At 43.5% G+C, this 24,560-nt stretch overlaps 1 protein-coding gene and 1 pseudogene across 2 annotated transcripts in view; both read left to right on the top strand.

Annotated features, from left to right (window-relative positions):
- Window positions 1–24,560, top strand: part of FAT3 (FAT atypical cadherin 3) — a 767,497-nt gene that overhangs the window by 238,259 nt on the left and 504,678 nt on the right. The window lies entirely within an intron of this gene.
- LOC110137145 (septin-2 pseudogene) lies at window positions 12,004–13,107 on the top strand (annotated as a pseudogene).

The following is a 24,560-nucleotide window of genomic DNA, read 5'->3' as shown; positions in this document are numbered from 1 at the left end:
ATACATATATGTGTGTGTGTGTGTGTGTGCGTGCTCAGTCCTGTTCAACTCTTTGTGACCCCATGGACTATAGCTCACCAGGTTCCTCTGTTCATGCAAGAATATTGGAGTGGGTTGCCATTTCTACTCCAGGAGATCTTTCTGACCCAGGGATCAAACCCATGTCTCCTGCATCTCCTGCATTTGCGGGTGGATTCCTCACCACTCCATCACTGGGGAAATCACATACATACATACATACACACATGCATATGCATGCATACATACATACACATATAATATAGCTGTGACCATACTTTCTCCACATTGAAGAAGCAAAAATTACTTGAGCAGTGTAGACTCGGGGTACTTTACAAAGCAACAGTTAGGTGCAGAGACCCCTGAAATTTTCTGCAAAGATGATGGCAAAGGGAATCAAGACAGGACCCCAGTCAGGCTCCTTTTCACTACGTGCAACTGCCTGCATTTAATGTGTTTTCGTGTGTTTGTATCTGCCTGCTGCTCTGGTACCCAAGGCCATATTTTCACGCCACTGAATCAAAAAGCTGATGTGTCCTCCTTCTCTGATGAAGCTTGGCAGGTAATCCTGAATCCCAAACTACGTCTGTGGACACTATAATTTAGGTTTTTCCATACTGGCTATTAGCGGAGATACTTGGGCTGATGTGTATGATCTTTAGAATCCTCTGAAACACAGGTAAGCCTTCCCTTCTGTTTCCAAGAAATGTTACTGATCACAAATGTAACAGTGTGTGATACAAGTAAGCCCTTTGAAAAGTCTACAGTGATAGGCAAACACAAATCAATGGTTGTCTCTTGATGGACTGGCCAAAAGTTGATCCCTCTTTTGTCTGTCTGATACTATTTTAATTGTAAATGTAACTATATTAAAAGTTTTGTTAAGGAATAGTTTCATGTCTTGTACTCTTTTCATGAGTTTGTATTTTCACAAAGCTGGAAATATAATTCTGAAATCTAAATCAGGGAGAGAAGAATCAATTCAGCCGATCAGTCTTTTGAGAGTAGAGAGGCTCTTCCTAGTTTATCGTTTCTAAAAATAAGCTTTCCAAATTTGGCGCCACCGTTGGGGAGCAGGGATGGGATGTCAGTAGCCGAAAGTCCCCAACTGTACGCCACACTGTATTGTCAGATGCTTACGGAGCTACTGAGAAAATTCCTGCCATATGTGTTTTGTTCTAACAACACAGCATGCTTTTTAAAAAAAATTTGCTTTTATAGAAATGTTCAGGTTCTCCTGGATTCTTTTGAACTGTAGCCAGCATGTGATTTAGGCCCTTGACTTGGCCCTGCGAAGAGAAGTTGAAAACCAAAGATGAATAGCCATGTGGTCTCTTACACTTGAGGATTGTCCAGTTAATATTTCAAGTCGCCAAGGCCAGCCTCGCAGAAAGCATGTACTTTATTTTTGTTCTGAAACGTTATGTTTTGAGCTACTTCCTGAAGGGCTTTTGCAAGAAACCAATTCATTCTGCGTGAGAAGATGACTGCTTCTCAGCATTCTCTGTCAGTTCCTGATTCCAGACTGCCATGCTATTGGTGATAGGCTTATAATGCTATTAACAAGAAAAACGGGATAGTGAGAAGGTGAATAAGAAATTAGGAAGAAGGGAAGGATGAGGAAGAAGAGAAAAAGATCATAATAATGTCCTTCCAGTAATTTGAAAGTGTGTTAGTCGTTCAGTCATGTCTGACTCTCTGCGACCCCATGGACTGTAGCCCACCAGGCTCCTCTGGCCATGGGATTCTCCAGGCAAGAATACTGGAGTGGGTTGCCATGCCCTCCTCCAGGGGATCTTCCTAACCCAGGGATCAAACTCAGGTCTCCTGCATTGCAGGCGGGTTCTTTACCATCTAAGCCACCAAGGAAGCCCTCAAGTAGTTTATTCTTTCATAATTTACAAAGTGAGTTAGTGAGATAGTTGATGTCACAAGTGAAGAAACTGACTCTGGTGTGACGTTGTTTTCTGTGTGTTACATAGCTTAAGTAACAGACCTAGAGCTTAAACTTCTGATTCAAAGGCTGACATTTTTTTCTATCCAACATTCCTAGCTCTACAGGTATAGTGTGGTGTTTACAATGTGAGCTAATCTGTTTGTAAAAAGACTTGAACTAGGGTTCTTCACAGAGTGAGTGCTATAATGAAATATTTGATAAAGAAATATAATAAAAATTGTGCCATTCAAAGAATGAATGAAACAGTTCATTGTTAGAGTTCAGGTCAGTCAAAGCAGGAAATATCCACTAGGTTCTGAAGAAGAAAAATATTTTAATGATGTTAAAGGACTATTCTTGGGGGAAATAATGCAGTATATGGCTTATATTACTTTCACAGAAGCACAGTGATCTTTAAGAATGGATGAGTCAGTTTCACAGACATCATATAAGAATGCTCAGGACCCCTGATTATGGCAGGAGTCAATGCACACACCCTTTCCTTTCTCAAAGTTGCTTTGTGGGGAAATTAATGGTCACTGAAGAATTGAAGGACTTCCCAGGTAGCTCAATGGCTTCTGTCTTTCAAGGAAAAGGTTCTCTCACTTTGATAACACACAATAAAATTCAAGTCACAAATTGTTCGTTGTTAGCTGAATTGTATTTATATATTGAAGTCCTAACTTCTGGTATTTCAGAATGTGACTATATTTGGAGATTGAGTCTCTAAAGGACTAATCAAATTAAAACAAGACCGTTAGGATGGTCCCTAATGCAATCTGACTGATGACTTTATAAAAAATGAGAAATATATACATAGACATATAGTGTGGGAAGACAATGTGAAGATGCAAGGAGAATGTCATCTACAAGTCCAGGAGAGGGGCTTCCCAAGAAACCAACAGTGCTGACATCTTAATCTTGGACTTCTTTGCCTCTGGAAATAAAATCTGTTGTGAGAAAATAAAATGTGTTGTTTAAGCCACCCAGCCTAGGGTACTTTGTTATAGTAGCCGTAGTAACTAGTGTACTATTTCAAATCAGTAGCTCTCAAAACTGGCTGTGTTTTAGAATCACATTAGAATTTTTTTTTTAATTGATGCTCAGGGTACCATCCCAGAACAACAGAGTCAGAATTGCAGGGGACAGGACCTGAGTGGTTGTGTTTTGCAAAGACTTCCCCAAAGATTCTGATATGGTTTAGGTTGAGAATCACCATTTACACTGTCTGCCCCCAGATTCATTCCCAACTGGTTCCTTTCAGGAGGGATGACAAATCTTACATCCAGGGTCTGGGTTATGGAGCTTGTTACTCAGAGTAAAGGAAGCCATCCCACAGGACCCAGTAATAGTCCAATGTGGCTGATCCTTCCAATCATTTGAATATCTGTTTAAAAATAGAGATTCACAGAAATTTTGATTTATGAATCTGGGAGTTCTAGGAGAGGGGGAAGGAGTTTGTGTTTGAGACTGTCTATGAGTGATTCTGATGATATTTTAGATTAAGAATGGCTGAATATTTATTCCTAGGTATGTGTGTATGTATGGGCTTCACTGGTAGCTCAGCTGGTAAAGAATCTGCCTTCAATGCAGGAGACCCAGGTTTGATTCCTGGGTTGGGAAGATCCCCTGGAGGAGGAAATGGCAACCCACTCCAGGATTCTTGCCTGGAGAATTCCACCAACAGAGGAACCTGGCGGGCTACAGTCCATGGGGTCACAAAGAGTCGGACACAACTGAGTGACTCAGCACAGCACAGCACATGTGTATATGTATATATGTATTATGTATGTATTGTCTTCAGCAAGGAAAAGGTACACATAATTCCACCACCAAAGGAACCTATTCAGGTTTCTGTTCTGTGATTGATTCCCCATGTCCTTTTCCGTTATTAGACAGTCCAAAGATGAAAGTGTTAAGGACATTGGGAGTGATGCTTCCTAAGGCTCACTTGCCTTCACATTCCAGGATGTCTGGCTCTAGGTGAGTGATCACACCATTGTGGTTATCTGGGCCATGAAGATCTTTTTTGTACAGTTCTTCTGTGTATTCTTGCCACCTCTTCTTAATATCTTCTGCTTCTGTTAGGTCCATACCATTTCTGTTCTTTATTGTGCTGATGTTAGCATGAAATGTTCCCTTGGTATTTCTAATTTTCTTGAAGAGATCTCTGGTCTTTCCCATTCTATTATTTTTTCTCTTATTTCTTTGCACTGATCACTAAGGAAGACTTTCTTATCTCTCCTTGCTATTCTTTAGAACTCTACATTCAAATGGGTATATCATTCCTCTTCTCTTTTACCTTTCACTTCTCTTTTTTCTCAGCTATTTGTAAGGCCTCATCAGACCTTTTTTGCCTTTTTGCATTTCTTTTTCTTGGAGATGGTCTTGATCACTGCCTCCTGTACAATGTCACGATCCTTCATCCATAGTTCATCAGGCACTCTGTCTATCAGATCTAATCCGTTGAATTTATTTGTCACTTCCACTGTATAATCGTAAGGGATTTGATTTAGGTCATACCTGAATGGAATTTTGCAGTTTGGTGTTTTGTGGTAATGACCTGAGGTTAATCAGTATTTTCTCTTTCTCAAACCTGCTGTTAGGGCAAAAGGTCTGATGCTAACAAATTATGTCTTTCACAATTGAAGTATAAATTGAACTTCTAATCCATTTGTTTGCTAATCATCCCTCCTTATGAATACACTAATCAACCTCTTTGGGAAACTTACCTGTTATGTATAGTCATATATGCATGCAACATTTCATTGACACAAAGTTATTGCTCCCCAGCCAAACAAGATCAGGTTGTAAGAAAAAAAGAAAAAGTCTATGGCAAGTGAAAGTCAGTGTCAAAATAATAACTGACTTGTATCTTGAATGATAAATACTTATGTTCATCATCCTAAAACAACCTGTGTGATGTGCTGTTATATCCATTTTACAGGTGAGGTCATTGAGGCCAGGAGAGAGCGTTAGATCAATCACCCCAAGTCCTGCAGCTGGGAAGTGGCAGAGGCAATTCAGCTCCGGAGCCTCTGTACACTCTTAACAGTTACACCCTCCACTGGCCCTAAGCTCACCCATCGACTCCTCCATGAGCCCTTTTCTCAGTCTCTTTTATTCTCTTTTATATTTAACTTTAACTGATTTTGGAGTTTCAGTTTCCCAACCAGTATCAGATTTCAAACATGCTTCCCAATCAAAGACCAGAAATTACACAATAAATATTTTTAGAGTAAGGGGTGCCTCTACACAGTTCTCTTATTTTCACTTATGAAAAACTAATACACCATGATTTTCTTGAATATAATGTGTGTTTATAATAATTCTTCTTATGTATTAAATTATAAAGATATCCATATGTCCATAAGCTATATTCATAATCCCATCCTAATATGAAAACTATTTTTGTTTTGCCTACTATCTTTTAGTCTTCAACCTGCTGGTTTTTTTTTTTAATCATTGCAAGTGGAGCATATTTTTTTATATTCAAATTTTCACTTATGTAAAGACATTTTGTGTAGTTTTGAATAGTTCCAGGTGGTCATCAAAGTAAATATCAGAAAATAGTCCTTGGAGTGGTGCATCTGGATTTGCAATCTTATGTCTTCACATTTTCAGCACCTCCTATCTTTTAAAATCACTGAAATTATAAACTTTTTGAGGTTGACTATCCTCTCTAAAACCCATCTCTAAATTTACACAGATCGACATACTGCAGAAGAAATTTGTAGCGAATAAATGTTGATTGAATGTAGCCTAATACTTGTTATTCACATATTCTCTAGCTAGAAATTCCATACGCACACAAAATATACATTTATATCTAATACACACATATATATAATGTAATATATGTATATATATATATATATTGGTAGTTTAGAGCACATATTTCAGCATCAAGCTGACTTGGATTAATACTCTTTTTCTTTTTTTCACTCTGAGTCATTTTGGGGAAGGCTTTGAACACCCCCAAATCTTGGTTTTCTTTTCTGTAAAGTGAGGACAAAATTTACCTGCAAGTGGAGATTAAATGACAAAATTAAGGTGGGGCCCTTCCAGATGTCCCAGGCTGACCCACTGAATGCCTGGTAACAGCTGAACAATATTATAACAAAAATTCCTTTGAGGCCACTCTGACATGCAGTAATTGTACAGAGCAAGGTAACACTTTTATATAGTCCTAGGAGGACAAGGCACAGAGTGAAGTTTCCCTGGTCTTATTTGGAAATAGACAACACACTTCTTTTGCTGAATCTGGGCAAGGTTTCCCTGTGTGCATTGCCAGAGCAAGTGTCTTCATATAAGCATGTCCATCCACTGTGAGTCAGGACCTGTAGTCAGGGATGCGGAAGCATTTCTGGAAGGAGGAGTGGAAAGAAAAGAACTAGTGTCTCCTTTCATCCAAGGCTGATCTCTTGAGCAGTGGGAGGGGAAGACAGGTCTGCCTAGAGCACTCGTACCTTTATAGAGGGTGGAAGCTGGATGTAATCTTGCAAATACACAGACAGGTAGGCAGGATTCAGAATGAGGTTCACATCTGCTTGGGGTTTTAAAAGCTCATTCTAGAGCCAGAGGGAGGGCTTGTGGGTGGCTTGTGGGTGGCCTCATTCTGGGGCCAGATGGCCTGGGTTTGGCTTCTTGTCTCAGCTGCATACTAGTTATATGACCTTGAGCAAGTCTTTTTGCTTTACTGTGGCCGATTCCCTTAATTGTAAAGTGGGGGTAAAAATAGCACCTACCTTCAAAGTTTGTTGCAAAAATTAAGGAATTTAATTTATGAAAGTGCTCGGAAAATATATGGCAAAAAGCAAGCTTTTTACATTCAGTAAATGTTAGCTTTTGTAATCTACCTACCTATAGAGGGCTGAATGGTCAGTTTTGCTCTTGCCAAGTTTTCCTTCCCCTCTTTTTTCCATGATTGCACCTGGATTTATGTGCCTTTCCACTTAAGAGGTGACTCTTGAAGGTTTCTTGTTTTCTAGGGGCAGAAAAATGTATAGCATTATGAATGATAAGTCCTGAGCCTGTTCTGTTATTAAATTAAAGTCATGGAGACAGTTACTTTTTATATTAAGAATGGTTCATCATTCTAACTAATCATTAAGATGTAAAGTCTGCACTCCGATAGACCTGGGCAGTACAGAACATAATTGCAGGCAGAACAGAAATTACGCATCCACACATTTCTGAGATTAGAACATGAATTAGGTTTTAGCAGATGTGTTTGCTCAGGATTCCAATTTCTCTTCTCATTCTCTGTGATAGATTCCTTCAACCACAGCTGGAGTGTTTGGTGGGGCTGGACTCCCTCCCCGCCCTTAATTTATTGTTGGTGTTGCCTGCTGGGAGCGTGCTGCGGAAACAGGGCTACGCTTTCACGCTTCCTCCGTCTCAGCACTTTTCATTCCGTCTCTGGGATCTGACTTCTCACCAAGCCCACTTTGTGGGCTCCCCTGGAGGCTTAGACGGTGAAGAACTTGCCTGCAGTGTGGGAGACCCGGGTTTGATCCCTGGATCGGAAGATCCCCTGGAGAAGGGAATGGCTACCCACTCCAGGATTCTTGCCTGGAGAACTCCATGGACCCAGAGCCTGGCGGGCTACAGTCAATGGGGTCACAAAGAGTTGGACAGGACTGAGTGACTAACACTTTCACTTTCAAACTCAATTTAGAGCCACTGATCTCTGAATTCTATTAAGTTTTTTGTGCTCTTGCTCTAAGATACACTACAAAGATCAGATTTTGCTGCCCAGGTAGTTCCCAAGGGCAGCATGTGGCTAGGCAGGTGCCAGCCTAGTGTTGAGTCTGGAGATCCTTGTGGCTGGCTGGCCTGTTGGCATAGAGTTGAACAGTTCAGCAAGAGGATACAAGATCCTAATTCAGCCAACTTTTTGTGAAATGTGACTCTGAATGGGGCTTTATGGTGGGTGGTTTCAGATGCCTCCTCATTTACTTCTCACAGCATCCTGATCTCTAGCCTGAAGATTGGTGGGGATGCCCAAGAGAGACCAGGAAAGATCACTGCTCCTCTCAGCCTGGATTCTGAACAGTTTGGGAAATAAAAGAGCAAAGATGGAGGCCAGGATATTATCTTTATTATAGAGAAGCTAAGTTGGCTGATGTAGGTTACTGTCAGAGCCAAATGAGCTTTCCAAGAATGAATCCCAGAATCAGGACTTGAACATGCCAGTCCCAAGCGCAGTGGAAGCTTCTTCACCTGGTCCCCTGACCCCAGCGGCATCCAGGGCCTGGGAGGGGCAGTTGCAGTGGGCCTTTCTGTGGACAGCTCAGTTTCAGGAGGAAAAATGTAGAGCTGAATGGAGTGCCTCTCATTTGCTCCCCAGTGTGCATTAACACAATTCACTCCAACTGGAGATGAATGGAATGAGTCAAGTGTTGGAGACGGGCCATGGGAGCATGTTTTGGGAAAATATGTCCCCGTGAAAACAGTGTGGGGTCAAGTTCAGATGACAAAACCAAAACCTCGAGGCACAGAGAAACTCGGTAACTTGCAAAAGTCTTCAACCGCTCCTTAGCAGTGAAGCTGAAATTTCAATACAATCCTTTCACTCTCCCACCTTAGGCTGAGTCAGAGATTTTCTCCACGTGGAAAAATTGGAATCTTGACATAGAAAAGAGCTGTAAAAGGTCATTCATCCTTTAGAATCCAAAGCATAGTGTTACATAAACTGTCCAAGAAGAATAGGCCGGTCTTTTCTCCTTTGATTTCGCTGCCTCTGCTTTTGTTGTTAACTCTCTGTTGCAAGCTCTAGTGGGCTTGTCTTCCATCATGTGGGTCACTTTCTTCTCATGAAGTTCTCCTGGCCACTAGACTTCTTCCTCTCCAAACTGACTGATCTGGTACACCAAAGCCCACGTCTGAGAAATTTGCTTTTAGACCACAGTTTTCTTCCCCATGGGCTTCCCTACTGGCCAGACAGTAAAGAATCTGCCTGCAATGCAGGAGACCCAGGTTCGATCCCTTGGTTGGGAAGATGCCCTGAAGAAGAGAATGACTACACACTCCAGTATTCTTGCCTGGTAAATTCCACGGACAGAGGCGCCTGGTGTGTTATGGTCCTTTGGGTCTGAAAGAGTCAGACACAACTGAGCAACTAAGTCTTTCACTTTTTTTCCTTCCCCATGCCATCTCTTGCCCAACAATACCAGCTCCTTAGCCAGAGAGGAATGCTGCCCTAGCACCGATGGACTGTGACAACCATCAGTATATCTCCTGCCTGGCCTGGTGATGTTCTCGGCTTTGACAGGCCAGCTGAGGATCCATTAAATGTTTTGAAACGTTGTTTTGTTGCTGTTGTTTCAAATTCCATTCTTTCACATATGATTATCATGGTACTTACTATTAACATTTTGAATTACATTTTTTAAACTTTTGGCATTAGATAGCTGAATGGCATCTTCTTTAAGGACAGCTTATACAATATCCTGCAGGGGTGAGAACTTGCTCTCAAATTGTGTTCATGGTCAGAGCTCAGCTTCCCTGGGGCTTTGTGGGGAGCGGTGGGTGGTGGTGGAGGGATTTATGGGTGCAATTTCCACTGCGAGGCTTCCTGGAAGATCTTTATGAATGAGCTAGATAAAGGCCCTAGAGGAAACATAGTATCACAGCCTCTGGGTACTGAAAGGCTTTATGAACCACACAGGGCTGGAAGCAATTAGCAGCAGCAAGACTTGGAAAATAGGAGGAAAAAGGTAAATCTTATAAGCAGAGCTGGACATGGGAATTTAGAATCTATTTCCAGTGAATAAGAAGTTATATTCCAGAAGCCATGAAATCCCAGAGTTCTGCTTACATGCATGTGAGCTAAGTTGCTTCAGACGTGTCCAACACTTTGCGACCCCATGGACTATAGCCCGCCAGGCTCCACTGTCCATGGCATTCTCCAGGCAAGAGTACTGGAATGCATTGTCATGCCCTCCTCCAGGGGATCGCCTGACCCACAAATTGAACCCAGGTCTCATGTCTCTGGCATTGGCAGGCAGGTTCTTTATCACTAGTGCCTACCTCTTAGTAATTTTAAGGAGCTTAAAATATCCTTTTCTAAATTGAGAGTGTGTTCATTTTTTATGTTATGTTCCCTTGAAATATTATTATCCGATAGATGTGCATTGTTTAGAAACTCATCTTTTAATTACAATATTGAAGATCCTGTAATCTTGGGCTTCTGGTTAAGGAGTCCTCAAGAAATAAGGACAATTTAAAACAGGATCCTGATGCTTGCTGGTCAGTTTCTGGAAATTTACTCTGGAGTTACTTTTTCCCAGAAACTGTAGAACAGCTTTTATTTGAAATTCTGCAGAGCATTTCCTTTCTTCCTCTCATTTCTGTCTTCATAGCTGAAACCTCAGTGGTTAAGCAAGAAGGTTGAAGTGGTTTTGAAGGTAAACTCTTGCCTGTCTGAAAGAAGTTACAGCTTTGAAGGACCCTAGAAAGAAAACTGCCCTCCATGCATGTTGCAAAGAAATGTTTCCTATTTATGGCCAGGGTCATTGGCCGGTCACTCGGGGGGAGCTTGTCCTGAACAATTTAACTCAGGTTGGGAAGCTAGTGAGCCTCCTGCACTGTTCTGTGGATAAGGGTGTAACCAGCCTTCCACGGCAAGTCCTGCTTCTGATTCCCTAGAGCTCGGGTATTCTTTGGATTGTCAAACTGGCACCTTTGGATATTTCTATGACCTTGAAAATTAGAATAATTAAGTTTCCTCTGGCACAGCGGGAGTTGATATGCATAATTAACAGCAGCCAGCCTTCCCTGGAGAACAAATTTATGAAAGACATTAAAGGAGGCAAGAAGCAGACCTTTTTGAATGAGGGGAAGTAAGCATTAGTTATGTGAGCGTGGTAGTATTTGGATATTCCTTATCACACGCATGTAGATACTTCTCTGAAATTTAATAATGCATTTTCCTTTTATTTTTCTTGGTAGCATCCATCATATGAAACAGAGGGATGTGAATGATTGGGAACCAAATTAATGAACAGGGGCGAGAACTTAAAAAAATACTTCTTTATAGGGGAGGAAAAAAAGTTAGCTGGAGGCTACATTAACTTTTTGCAACAAAAACTTTGAGACCCCAGTAACTGTTTATATGTATTTTCTTTTCCTAAGCTGTGAAAGTGCCTAGTATGAATTGGTCACGAGTGAAAAACTGGCAGGGAATATTTTGAACGTATGTCTTTTTAAACATTTCTCCGAACAACTCTGGCTCTTTGTAGCACTATTTTCTCAGCAATTGTCTTTAAAAGTATATAGATAGTTAGGCTAATGGATAGATGAGAGAGGGGGAAGGAGAACAGTCCACTAGGATGTGGTTCTGCCTGTCTGGGCAGACTGTGGGTGTGGTCTCAGGCGATGTGCATTAGGGCTCTATCTGTACACACTCTCTCTGGCTGAGCTCTTGCAAAGGGCATGCGTTTCCTCTAGACTCATTCTGGTCTTTATTTCACAAGGTTGGAACTGATGTCAAAATGTATGCAAGTGATAGTCTCTGTCAGTAGGATACCCTTCCAGCTGGAAAAACACGGTTTTACAGTGATACACACACCTCCAAGGAAACGATCAAGGCATCTAGTAGTCTCTATTCCTACTGCTTGGTCACTCAGTCTGTCTGCCTCACTGTGGCCCCATGCACTGTAGCTCACCAGGTTCCTCTGTCCATGGTATTTTCTGGCAAAAACAGTGGAGCGAGTTTCCATTTCCATCTCTGGGGGATCTTCCCAACCCAGGGATGACCCTCCTCTCTTCTGTCTCCTGCATCGGCAGGCGGATTCTTTCCCACTGGCGCCACTTGGAAAGCCCCCTAGGAGTCTACCATGAGGCAGATAGAAATCAATGAAAGTCCTTAGTCTTTGTGAAGAGCATCATAGACATCTTTGCCGCTGAGGACGGGTTGATCAGTAACTCAGAAGCGGTGGTTAGTTAAGGTTACAGCCAAGGGTGGGCGCTGGGTGGGTGCGCTGCATGCGGTCAGTCAGTCTTAATTCACTGGTGGGTCCGAGATTGACGAAACTTCACTAAAGATGTCTAAGGAACAACCAACTCCATTTATAAATCCAGACACTCCTGGATATGTTGGATTTGCAAATCTTCCCAAATCAAGTTCATCAAAAATCAGTGAAAAAAGGTTTTGAATTCACACTAGTGGTGGTCAGTGAATTGGGTCTTGAAAAATCGATGCTCATAAACCTCATTTTGCTGACTGACCTCTACCCAGAAAGAGTCTTACCTGGAGCCACAGAGAAAATTTCAAGAACTGTCCAAATTGAGGCTTCGACTGTTGAAACTGAGGAGTGAGGGGTCACGCTGCGTCTGACCGTGGTGGACAAACCAGGCCTCAGGGACGCCGTCAACGGCAGGGACTGCTTTAAAACAGTCATCTCCCACGTCGATGGCAGTTTGAACAGCGCCTGCAGGATGAGAGTGGTCTGAACAGAGGTGCATCGTCGGTAACAGGGTGCATCGTCGTCGGTAACGGGGTGCACTGCTGCTTTTACTTCATTTCCCCCTTCAGACACAGACTTCAGCCATTGGATGTTGCGTTTGTGGAGGTGATACACAGCAAGGTGAATACTGTGCCTGTCATTGAGAAAGGCTACACACTCGCACTGAAGGAGCAGCAGCGCCTGAAGAAAAGGATTCTGGATGAAATCAAGGAACATGACCTCAGAATCTATCACTTTCCTGATGCAGAGTCCGGTGAAAATGAAGATTTTAAAGAGCAGACTAGACTTCTCAAGGCCAGCATCCCTTTCTCTGTGGTTGGATCCAGTCGGCTGATTGAAGCCAAAGGCAAGGAGGTCAGAGGCCACCTCTACCCTTGGGGCATCCTAGAGGTGGAGAACCCGGAGCAGCAGGACTTATTAAAGCTGAGGACGATGCTCCTCACTCACATGCAGGATCTCCAAGAGGTGACCCAGGACGTTCACTATGAGAATTTCCGATCAGAGAGGCTCAAGAGAGGTGGCAGAAAAGTGGGAAATGAGGACATGAATAAAGACCAGATTTTTCTGGAAGAGGAAGCTGAGCTCCACCACATGCAAGAGATGATCACTGCATGTGATCAAGCGCAGCTGCATCTGCAGGGCAGCGATGGTGATGGCAAGGTCCATGGGCACCATGTGTGAGGAAACACTTTGCAAGATAAATATTCCCATGAGTAACACAGCTGCGTGTTTGCAAGACTGTTGGACGGGTGCCTGTCCACATTTCACAGGGCCTGTGCCTGAGAATTTAATTTTTTTTTAACTTTTGATGTGTTATTTTGTATGAAGTACCTTAACATTTACATTTCATTGTGATGTTATACTTTATATTTTGTGAGGCAAACTGTCCATTTTCCTTCTTCTTCCACTTTAAGTAACCACTAACACTAGAATTGGTTCCCAGGGACCAGTCAGCACGTATAGTTAGTAGCTGGATTTAGTTTGACTGGCCTAACCGACTAATCATGATTTACTTCCAGAAGATTCAGATTTCTGAGAATGTTCCTGAGCAGTAGAGACGTGAACACAGAAGGATGAGCTGTCTGGGCATGAGTCCATTTCTCACCAAACCATGGCACCTGCTTCCCTGCCTTACTTTTCTTTGAGCACAACATCCAAAACCAGTTTTGCTGCTATAACTCCATACTGTTAATTCATCTGCACATTATCTCTTTACCAAATGAAAAGAAATCTAATTATATACATGTTTATACTTCAATAGCTTTTTTACAAACAGGCTGTTAGGGGTGAGTTTTTTAACAAGTCTTTCAATTCTGAGGTCATTTTCTTAAACCACTATGCAGAGAACTCACCACAAACCACATTTGATAGAGTTCTACATGAAAACCCATGAGCTGCAGTTTTCATGTCACAGATAAGATTCTTACCTATGCGGTGAGAGTCAGTAAACTCTTTGTACTCAACTCCAGGGCTGAGGACACCCAGGAAGGAAGGGAGATGGTGACGTGGAGAAGCGCTGATTTCAGTGCTGAGGACACCCAGGAAGGAAGGGAGATGGTGACGTGGAGAAGTGCTGAGCTCAGGGCTGAGGCCATGCAAGAAGGAAGGGAGATGGTGACGTGGAGAAGCGCTGAGCTCCAGGGCTGAGGACACCCAGGAAGGAAGGGAGATGGTGACGTGGAGAAGTGCTGAGCTCAGGGCTGAGGCCATGCAAGAAGGAAGGGAGATGGTGACGTGGAGAAGCGCTGAGCTCCAGGGCTGAGGCCATGCAGGAAGGAAAGGAGATGGTGACGTGGAGAAGCGCTGAGCTCCAGGGCTGAGGACACCCAGGGAGGAAGGGAGATGGTGACGTGGAGAAGTGCTGATTCCAGTGCTGAGGACACCCAGGAAGGAAGGGAGATGGTGACGTGGAGAAGCGCTGATTCCAGGGCTGAGGACACCCAGGGAGGAAGGGAGATGGTGACGTGGAGAAGCGCTGAGCTCCAGGGCTGAGGACACCCAGGAAGGAAGGGAGATGGTGACGTGGAGAAGTGCTGATTCCAGTGCTGAGGACACCCAGGAAGGAAGGGAGATGGTGACGTGGAGAAGCGCTGATTCCAGGGCTGAGGACACCCAGGGAGGAAGGGAGATGGTGACGTGGAGAAGCGCTGATTCCAGGGCTGAGGACACCCAGGGAGGAAGGGAGATGGTGACGTGGAGAAGCGCTGATTCCAGGGCTGAGGACACCCAGGGAGGAAGGGAGATGGTGACGTGGAGAAGCGCTGATTCCAGGGCTGAGGACACCCGGGAAGGAAGGGAGATGGTGACGTGGAGAAGCGCTGATTCCAGGGCTGAGGACACCCAGGGAGGAAGGGAGATGGTGACGTGGAGAAGCGCTGAGCTCCAGGGCTGAGGACACCCGGGAAGGAAGGGAGATGGTGACGTGGAGAAGCGCTGATTCCAGGGCTGAGGACACCCAGGGAGGAAGGGAGATGGTGACGTGGAGAAGCGCTGATTCCAGGGCTGAGGACACCCGGGAAGGAAGGGAGATGGTGACGTGGAGAAGCGCTGATTCCAGGGCTGAGGACACCCAGGGAGGAAGGGAGATGGTGACGTGGAGAAGCGCTGAGCTCCAGGGCTGAGGACACCCAGGAAGGAAGGGAGATGGTGACGTGGAGAAGTGCTGATTCCAGGGCTGAGGACACCCAGGGAGGAAGGGAGATGGTGACGTGGAGAAGCACTGATTCCAGGGCTGAGGACACCCAGGGAGGAAGGGAGATGGTGACGTGGAGAAGTGCTGATTCCAGGGCTGAGGACACCCAGGAAGGAAGGGGGATGGTGACAGCTGGCCAGGTGCACTACAGAAGGCCATCTGGTGTTCTCCCGACTGCCCTTGCACTGTTGCCTGATTTTGAGTGCTCAAGAGCTATAGGTTTAGGTGCATTGTACAGTTTTCTCCAAGAAGTGTTCCATGACCTTAGGGTACCTCCATGCAGGGCCAGTCATTTGGGTTATTTTGGCATTTATCAACTATGCTAGTAAAAGCTGTTTTTTAAAAAGGGGGCGGGGTGGCAGTACTGGAAAGTGGTAGACATAGTAAGCCCAGTGCAGTCTACTTAGAGCCAGCTGCCACCTAATGGATGCATGGGTGTGGGTAGGCCTACAATTTCAAATCCCCTTTTGTTTTGTTGACCCAATCTAAATACCTTTGCTAATAGATAATTGCTTTCTTACTAAGAGATAAAACTTTACCTATAAAAATGTATTTTGAAACTTATTTTACACAGCAATTTTGTGTCCATTGAAACTAACCTTTTACCAATAAAGCACTATTGTTTAGATATTAAAAAGAAAAGATTACAGCAGAGAAGAGATTTTCTAAAGTTGCTGTAGTACTATGATGGGAACAAGTACCCACAGGGGCGGTGCTGTAATGACCTGTACACTGATTCAGTTAATGCTAAAGGAGACAAGCGCATATTAGTTCTTTGATGGAAATAGCTAACAAGAGGGCAGGTGATAACTTCCCTATAAACATCCACTATGGTAATCTTAAAATGATGTCCTTTTTTTATTGTTGATCTCTACCCACTACCACTCACATCGCTGCTCATTAGCTGTCTTCTCACCCAGAATAAATCAGCTTTGAGAAGATGTGAACGTTAAGAAATTAATCAAAAGCTATCCTTAGAGCCTGGGCTCAGCGAATCAGAGTAAAACAAATTATTGCTCAAATGCTGCTTTTCATACTGTTCACTAATAAAAATAAATAAATTATTTATTATGTACCACAGTGTACTGTGTACATTAGGCCAGGCAAAATGTTGTTTCCACTTCCTTTGAATTTTTTAATTGTGCTAATCAAATTTCAGGTTCTCTGGTTCTAAATGGAAGATTCATCTTTTTTGTCTCTTTGCAGTCCAAATAAAGACTAGAGTCATTTCCCAAAACATTAAAAAAAAAAACAAACCAAGGTCCTTAAGGCACTCAAAAAGAAAAAAAAGGATAAAAATGACATGTGAGCAAATGAGTCTGAAAAACACTAGCCACATATCTTTTTTGAGTATCAAAATTTCATATCAAGTAGAGCAGCGGCTCAGAGAAATCTTGCACCAAAGAACTTTTTCTTATTTCAGCTTACACTTTTACTTTTCAACTTATTCAACTCACTTTTGCTTATTCAACATAAGAATTATACATAAATAGCTAACATTTATTGACTGGGACTCTTGTCCAGGGTATTATTTTATTGCCTATCCCAATTTTATTTCAGTGTAACACATATTAACTGTCTGATAAACCATCAAATGATCACCCATTTAAGGGAAGCAAAATGTTGTACACCATGTATGACTTGTGAACCTCATGGTCTGAATCAGCACTACCCAATAGATAGACAGTAGATCCAGCAGATAGACAGCCACACTATGTGATTTTTAGTTTTCTAGTTAAATGGACAAAGAAAAAGAAGAACTCAGGTCAAAATAATTTTAATAATAGATTCTACTAACCTACTGGGCTTCCTTGGTGACTCAGAGAGCAAAGAATCTGCCTGCAACTCAGGAGATCTGGGTTGGATCCCTGGGTTGGGAAGACCCCCTAGAAAAGGAAATGGCACCCCACTCCAGCATTCTTGTCTGGAGAATTCCATGGACAGAGGAGCCTGGTGGACTACAGTCCATGGGGTCACAAAGAGTCAGAGATGACTGAACGACTAACACTTTCACTTCACTTATTAACCTACTAGTTATATTAATATTAAAAATATCAAAGTTATATTAAAGTATCTTGTTAAAGATACCGTACATTTCTACCATTTTTTCCTACTCAGTCTTCAACATCCAGAGCGTGTTCTGCGCTTACACATTCTGCGGTTCGGACAGCTCCACATCAAGCACTCAGTAGCGCACGTGACCGGTGGCCACTGATCAGCAGGATGTGGGTCCCTCCCAAGGTGGCCTCAGTGGGAAGGCTTCCTGAGCTTGTTTCTAGGAGCTCTGTGTGACCAGTTCTCCTTGACTCCCACCCACTCATCTGGAATGCGGATCAGTTGATAAGAGACCTGTAGGCACACATTTTCTATTTCTTTGATTGTTTCAGTTGCATTCAGCTCCAGTATCAAGTTTTCCCAACGGAGAGGGAGCATGATTGGGTAAATCTTCATGAGTTAATGAAAATCAGCAGGAAGACATCCATAAACCTCATTTAACCTTGTCAGGATAACATTTAATTTTACTTAGGGTAGGCCCTTGAGTATGTTGGAAGCTCGACAGTTGGATGTGCAATTTTAAAGAAAGGTATTTTGCTGGAATGTTGTTCTGGTCTTTGAGGGCTAGAAAAATTTCAAATGCAGTATGATTTAAGCAAGTATGTGTACGTATATTTATTAGAAAATAGCTGGTAATAGTCATAGACAAGCTTTCTTTCTGTTTTCCATGGGCCAAGCCCTATTAATAGCCATTATCTCTTTTAATTGTTACAGGTCTATTCATTGCTTCATTGTATAGATGAGAAAGCTAAGGCTTAGTCAGGGTAGGGGATTCTGACTGGTCTTCCACACTATGAGTTTTGTTCAGTGCTGGAGCCCATGCTGTGACAGAACATGGGATCCACGTGTGCTCTTCTTTCAGGAATGCACACCCTTCCAGCATCTGAATGGAAGCTGAGTTAGGCTGGCGTAGACCAACTACTACACGAGAATGTGCTTTGGGGCACATCTCTGAGTGTCTTTGACACTAGAGTGTTAAAATACTTTCTTCCTTTCTGTTAATGTGACGGTTATAACATTTATTTTCTAAAAATCAGGGAGTAGTTTGAACTTAGGCTTGGAGAGTCAAGATAATTCTCTGAGTCTACTTTCAGTTTATCCAGGCCCTGCAATTTCAACATGATGACTCTCTCTGTTACCAGAAATTGTGGCTCTGACAAGCTCCTGCTGCAGTCACTTCATTAATCTTACTCTACCAGGACACCTGTTCACTACTGTGCAGTGTCGGCTGATATCATGCGGTAATTATGTTGTTAATTCATGGGCTGATGTTTTCCAGACTGAAGCATGGCTTCCTGTAGGCAGTGATCTGGGAAATCAAATCGAGGAAAACATTGACAGTTTGCTTCTGCCAGCTTGGGAATATGGTGTGAGTTTGGGTGAAAAGAATTTCATTTTGTGAGTGTGGCATTTTTCATTGGGGCTACTATTCAGCACAAATTCTGTTAACCGACTGGTGGTACAAATCATGAATTCTCGAGTGAGATGACCTAAACAGAGCTAGGATCTAAACTCTGGCTCCATTCCTTAGTTTGAGATCTTGAAATTACCTACCCTGCATGATGGAAGGATACCGGAATCCCAATAAATACTCAATAAGTGTTAACTTTTATTATTATTTAGCAAATATATATCAATGCCTACTCTTAATTAGCAACACAAAAAAGCTTCTTGAAGAAATAATGCTCTAGTTCAGCTATTTATAAATAAGTAGAGATAATATAGAGGCTTCCCTGGTAGCTCAAATGGTAAAGAATCTGCCTACAGTGCGGGAGACCTGGGTTTTATCCCTGATTGGGAAAATCCTCTGGAGAAGGGAATGGCGACCCACTCCAATATTCTTGCATGGAGAATTCCATGGAAAGAAGAGCCTGCTGAATTACAGTCCACGGAGTCACAAAGAATTGGCACTGCTGAACGACTAACTTTACAAACACATACACAGGTAAGATAGAAGTGTATCATAGATGGGGAAACAAGGCTTTGTGTGGTCTTGTGTGGGTTGGACCCTTGGGCTGTGTTGTTGTTAAGTCGATAAGTTGTGTCTGACTCCTTTGTAACCTCATGGACTGTAGTCCTCCTAGCTCCTCTGTCCATGTGGTTCTCCAGGCAAGAATACTGGAGTGGGTTGCCATTCCCTTCTCCAGGGCATCTTCCGGACCCAGGGATCGAACTCACACTTCGTGCATTGGCAGGTGGGTTCTTTACCTCTGAGCCACCAGGAAAGCGCACCTGGGCTCTGAGAACCACAGATGAGAATTTTTACCCTTTCCATCCCATGTGATTCTGTAAGACCTGGACTAGGCTCTTGCCTCTACTACTTCCTCACTGAGTGACCCTGGGCAAATTTCTCCACCACTTGGTTCCTTCATCTAAAAAGTGTAGAAATAAAAATATCTACTTCATAGGGTCTCTGTAAGTATTAAACAAGTGGAACATATCAAGCACCTGAAGTAGCACCTTTCTCTTGGTAAACAGGAGTAATTATTATTCCTCCTGAGTAAATAATATTATTATTACTTGTGAAAATTATAGTTTCTCTGGGGATGCGAACCTAGCATATGAAAGAATAAGTAAGTTATGATTCATTACCACATGTGTGGTATAATTTGTAATCAAAAACAGTAATTTCCAAATTTTTCACCCCAACTTTTTCACCTCCTTATCATTCCCTCCTCTAATGACTGTTAAAGCCAAACAACAACACAAAACTTTTCTTTTTTTCTTATTGTAGAAGCCATGAGCGCAGATAGTAAACAAATTATAAAAATAATAAGCAAAGTGATGGGGAACATTGAAATCCATGATCACACTACTCAGAGATAAGTGTGGTTAATACTTTGATGTATAGCTCTTCATATCTTTGTCTTGGTATGTGCATATATAAATTTTCTAAAAATGGAATTGTACTATGCATCTTGTTTACAATCTATTTTTATCATTATTGGGTAAATTTTTATCTGTTAATGTTTCTCAACAGCAAACGTTTCTTAATGACTATATACTATTCTGTTGTATGGATGCACTGTAATTCATTCAATCAACCCCCACTTCTGAGCATTTGGTGCTTTTTCTGTGCGTGTGCCCTGGCAAATAGCACCATGATGAAACTGTCTTATGCCTAAAGAGCATACAGCTCTTTCCAGTGTTTGCCTCGGACTAAAGCACAGAGGATGGTCACGGTATGCAGCTAGGAGGTGAGGGCCAAGGTGGAACTGTCACCACTTTCTGGACAGAGGGGGAAGAAGTGCAGGCCTGTTCCAGGAAGCAGATCTAAGAGTAAGGGCAGGCGGAGTAAAGGATATGATATAGGCAACAGGCAAGGCAGGTTACACCGGAGATCCTGCAGATGAGGACTAGAACGAACTTCCGTTAGCAGCACAGACTTTCTCTGTGTTGCCCGTTGCTGGAGCCCTTGTCTCTGTGAGGCTGTGGCCCTGTGCCCCGAGCCGTCAGAGAAGGTCCAAAAGCTGCATGAAACCTCCTTGACGTAGACCCAGCGGGTGATAAATATGATGTATAAATCCTAACAGGTCAAGTGGAAATGTGAGAGTGTTTCCTATGGGAATACCACACCGATCGCCTGGTGTGGCTTCCACCTGCGAGCTTTGAGAAGCTGGCTCTGCAGGTGTGTGGCCGTAACCACTCCTCGGAGCATCTGGTAGCTACATGTGAGCTTCTTTGCAGTGAGGACCCTGCCCAACTTGCTTGCCCAGAGAAATGGGAGAGAATTACTGATAGATGGATATCAGTGTCCTTGCCTTAAAAAACATCATCAAAAGGACCTCATCTAGAGGGCTTCCCTGGGGGTCCAGTGGTTAAGACTCTTCACTCCCAATGCAGGAGGCCCAGATTCTGTCACCAGTCAGGGAACTGGATCCTGCCTGGTCACCTGAGAGCCGACATGTGCTGCTGCAGCCAAGACCCAGGGCAGCAAGATACATTTTTTAAAAATATACTTTAAAAAAGACCTCATTCAAATTAGTCTGATCTCCCAGAACAGCACTCTACTTAATATAATTTTACATTAAAATTGGGTTTCCCAGGTGGCTCAGTGGTAAAGGGTCTGCCTGCCAATGCAGAAGACACAGGTTTGATCCCTGGGGCAGGAAGATCCCCTGGAGCAGGAAATGGCAACCCACTCCAGTATTCTTGCCTGGAAAGTCCATGGACAGAGGGTCACAAAAGAGTGGCATGACTTAGTGATTAAACAACTTTATAATGAACAAACTGAAACATTGTATTAGAGCATTGGGTCAGAATTAAGCCAGCAGTTTACTTACCTCTTACAGAGACAGGTAAGAGAAAAAGCATCACCTTCTTCTCCAAAGCCTCTTACTTATGACCAGTTTTCCCCCAGATCCTGCCTTTTGTTAGATGGTTTCCAATTTTTTTCTTCCATGGTAAACAATGCTATAATGAGACTGTGGTATTCCAGGTCGGTTGTTCTAACTATTTTAACTAATGGAATTTTATTGTATTTTTGCCGTAGGGATTTGAAGCAGTGGGTAGAACCATACAGGGCTTAACTGATAAATAATAAATGCCACAATGCCCATTAATCTATATTTGGAAGCAGCATTTCCCTTGCCCTTTTCAGGTTCTGACATTTACTTGTACACTTTGTCCCTGACTATGTAGGTTTCTACAGTTGCCTTTTCTGTGGAATCATTTTCTCTATTTAAATTTTTTTTAGACTTTTTATTCTGGATTGTAGTATAGCCGATTAATGGGCTTCCTTAAAGAATCCACCTGCCAACATAGGATACATGGGTTCTATGTCTGGGTTCAGGAAGATCCCCTGGAGAAGGAAATGGCAACCAACTCCGTTGTTCTTGCCTGGGAAATCCCATGGACAGAGGAGCCTGGCGGGCTACGGTCCATGGGGTTGCAAAAGAGTCAGACACGACTTAGCAATTAAACAGCAACAAATAGTTGAATAACAAGGTTGTGACAATTTCAGGTGCACCTCAGAGGGACTCAGCAATACATAGACATGTATCCTTTCTCCTCCAACTCGCCTTTCATCCAGGCTGCCACCTAACATTGAGTAGAGTTCCATGTGCTATACAGCAGGTCCTTGATGGTTATCCATTTTAAATATTAGCAGTGTACCTGTCCATCCCAAACTCCCTAACTATTCGTTCTTCTCAGCAACTAAGTCTGTGAGTCTATTTCTCATTTGTAAATAAGTTCATTTGTATGATTTCTTCTTAAGGAATACTTTTTTTTTTTTTTAATTTCCAGAAGCTGTAATGTATACGCCACTTACTCAGTAGGGAAGAAAGTTCACATGAGTGAGGGCGAACTTGTCTTCTGTATTTTGCCATGAAAATTGAGAAGTCCAGTACTGCCTCTGCTCCCCCCTTTTTTCTGCCATTGCCCTTCCCAGCCGCAGCAGAGGGACTTTTCGTCTGTGTCCCTCACCCTAAGTGGTGCGGGCCATAGTGACTGCCCTTTGAAAGACAGCTCGTTTTCATTGGCCTTCCCCGGGGTGTTTTCGGTGTTGGGCTTTTTTATGTGGTGCCATGTCCTACTCAGGGAACTGACAAGCGGCAGCAGCACTTTGCACGGTCTGGGCTCTGAGCAGCCTGCCGGACAGCCGAGCCCGGCCCGAGGAGGACACAGGAGTCCTTGCACTGATTCCACCAGCCTTGAGCCCATTGCTTTCATCCAGCAAAATTCATCAACCAGCACTGCGCCTGCCTTCTGGGGTCCAAGCGCAGGCTCTTGATGACTGCTCGCTACATTTGAATTGAAGCAGCATTTGCAACTATTTATCATAATGTGTTGAGACGGTTGGTTACAGATCCCCATAATAAGATGACATTGGTTGACAACCTTGATGTGCAGACTGTCCTCTGTTCCAGTCCTGTGACCCTCTGCGCAGGGGTCTGCTGGGGCGTGGCTCCATCTGTCCCAAGCAGGGGACGGACCTGTTAGAGCGCAGCCTGGCACGGACCTGTTAGAGCGCAGACTGGCACGGACCTGTTAGAGCGCAGCCGGGCACGGACTGACACCTGAATGGGGTGGCGCTGGCGCTTGATTGCGCCGCAGGGTGCGTGCTGGGCCCCATGGCCCGCGGCATCAGAAACCGCTTCACACGCCGAGGGTTCCCAGCACCCCGTGGCCCATGGGGTCTTCCAGTTGGTCCTGACAGCTGCGCCCGTAGTGCTGAGGAGGCAAAGAACATTGAATGAGGGAACATGCGGGGGCTTTGGGGGCCTGGCTCCCCTCCTGGCCGGCTCTGCAGCTTGGGGGAAACCACAGCACATCTCTGAGCTTGAGCTGTCTTCATTGTTGTAGCCACAGGACACCATGCATGGCTGTCTTATGGGCTGTTGTCAGCTTCCATTAAATAAGCTCCTCATGTTCTTGGAAATGCTCTCTAACTTCCCCGTCTGCTCCTGAGAGAGAGGAGGGGCTTGGAAGTATTTGACGATGGAATGAACTGAAAGTACTACATGGATTGTTTTGGTCAAACCTTTTCAAATTCTAGCAGATAGGGTCTCATTGCCTTCCTGCTTATTTGAGGGGAGAGTGAGTGCCTCACTTGCTTAACTAGGGGAACAGCCAACACTGGTGTGATGTCACCATGCATTTCTCTGGCCAAACATCAAACCCACGTTTCCCTGGGGGTCCAGAGGATCAGGAACGGGAAGTTGGCTGGTGCAGGGATGTGTTTCTGCCGTTGCTTCAAGTGCTAGTTGATCTTGAACTTTTCATGCCTGGTCTGCAAGCCTGGAGGTCCTTCAAAGTGTGACACTAAACAAGAAGAGCTATGGTAGTGCAAGACAAAGAAAAAATATGTTTTGCTTTGTTTTGTCTTTAGCCCAGGGTTTATTGCTGCCAGAGACCTACTTCTCAACCAGCTTTGAAAAGCAGCTATTGTCTGTCTTCCTTTTGCCTCCAGTGATGCCTGACTTGGATACTTGGGCACAGCTTAATTTTAGCAGTGCTCTGTAAAGTGAGTCCTGGGAAATGGATTTTGAATCTCTTTTAGAGGTTCGAGAAATGGAAGCGTAAATATTGAATCCACGCATTAAAGAGAGAATAGATAATTAAGCTCTTGTCTGTTCCCGGCAGCTTGTTGATGTGTTTTTATTTTCTAGTTAATGAGTGATGTGTTTCAGAGGGAGGTGCCATTTGGGAAATCAGGTCTCTGCTGAATCACAGCACTGATCCATTCATTGTTGTGTTCCACATGGGTCCGACTGACCCACAGGCAGGCTTCAGGCCTGGCCTAATTATGCAGCTGTCAGAATCACAGAAATGAATGGGCTGGGAGTGCTGCTGCCTTATCTGGGAGTGTTTGTGGGTTTGGATCTCACTTTTTTACAGTGATCTTTTAGCAGGTGAGAGAGCACTCATGTGAAATTGAAAAGTG

The sequence above is a fragment of the Odocoileus virginianus genome, chromosome 28, assembly GCF_023699985.2.
Source record: "Odocoileus virginianus isolate 20LAN1187 ecotype Illinois chromosome 28, Ovbor_1.2, whole genome shotgun sequence".
Classification (NCBI taxonomy): domain Eukaryota; kingdom Metazoa; phylum Chordata; class Mammalia; order Artiodactyla; family Cervidae; genus Odocoileus; species Odocoileus virginianus.
This window is presented reverse-complemented; position numbering and strand designations above follow the sequence as displayed.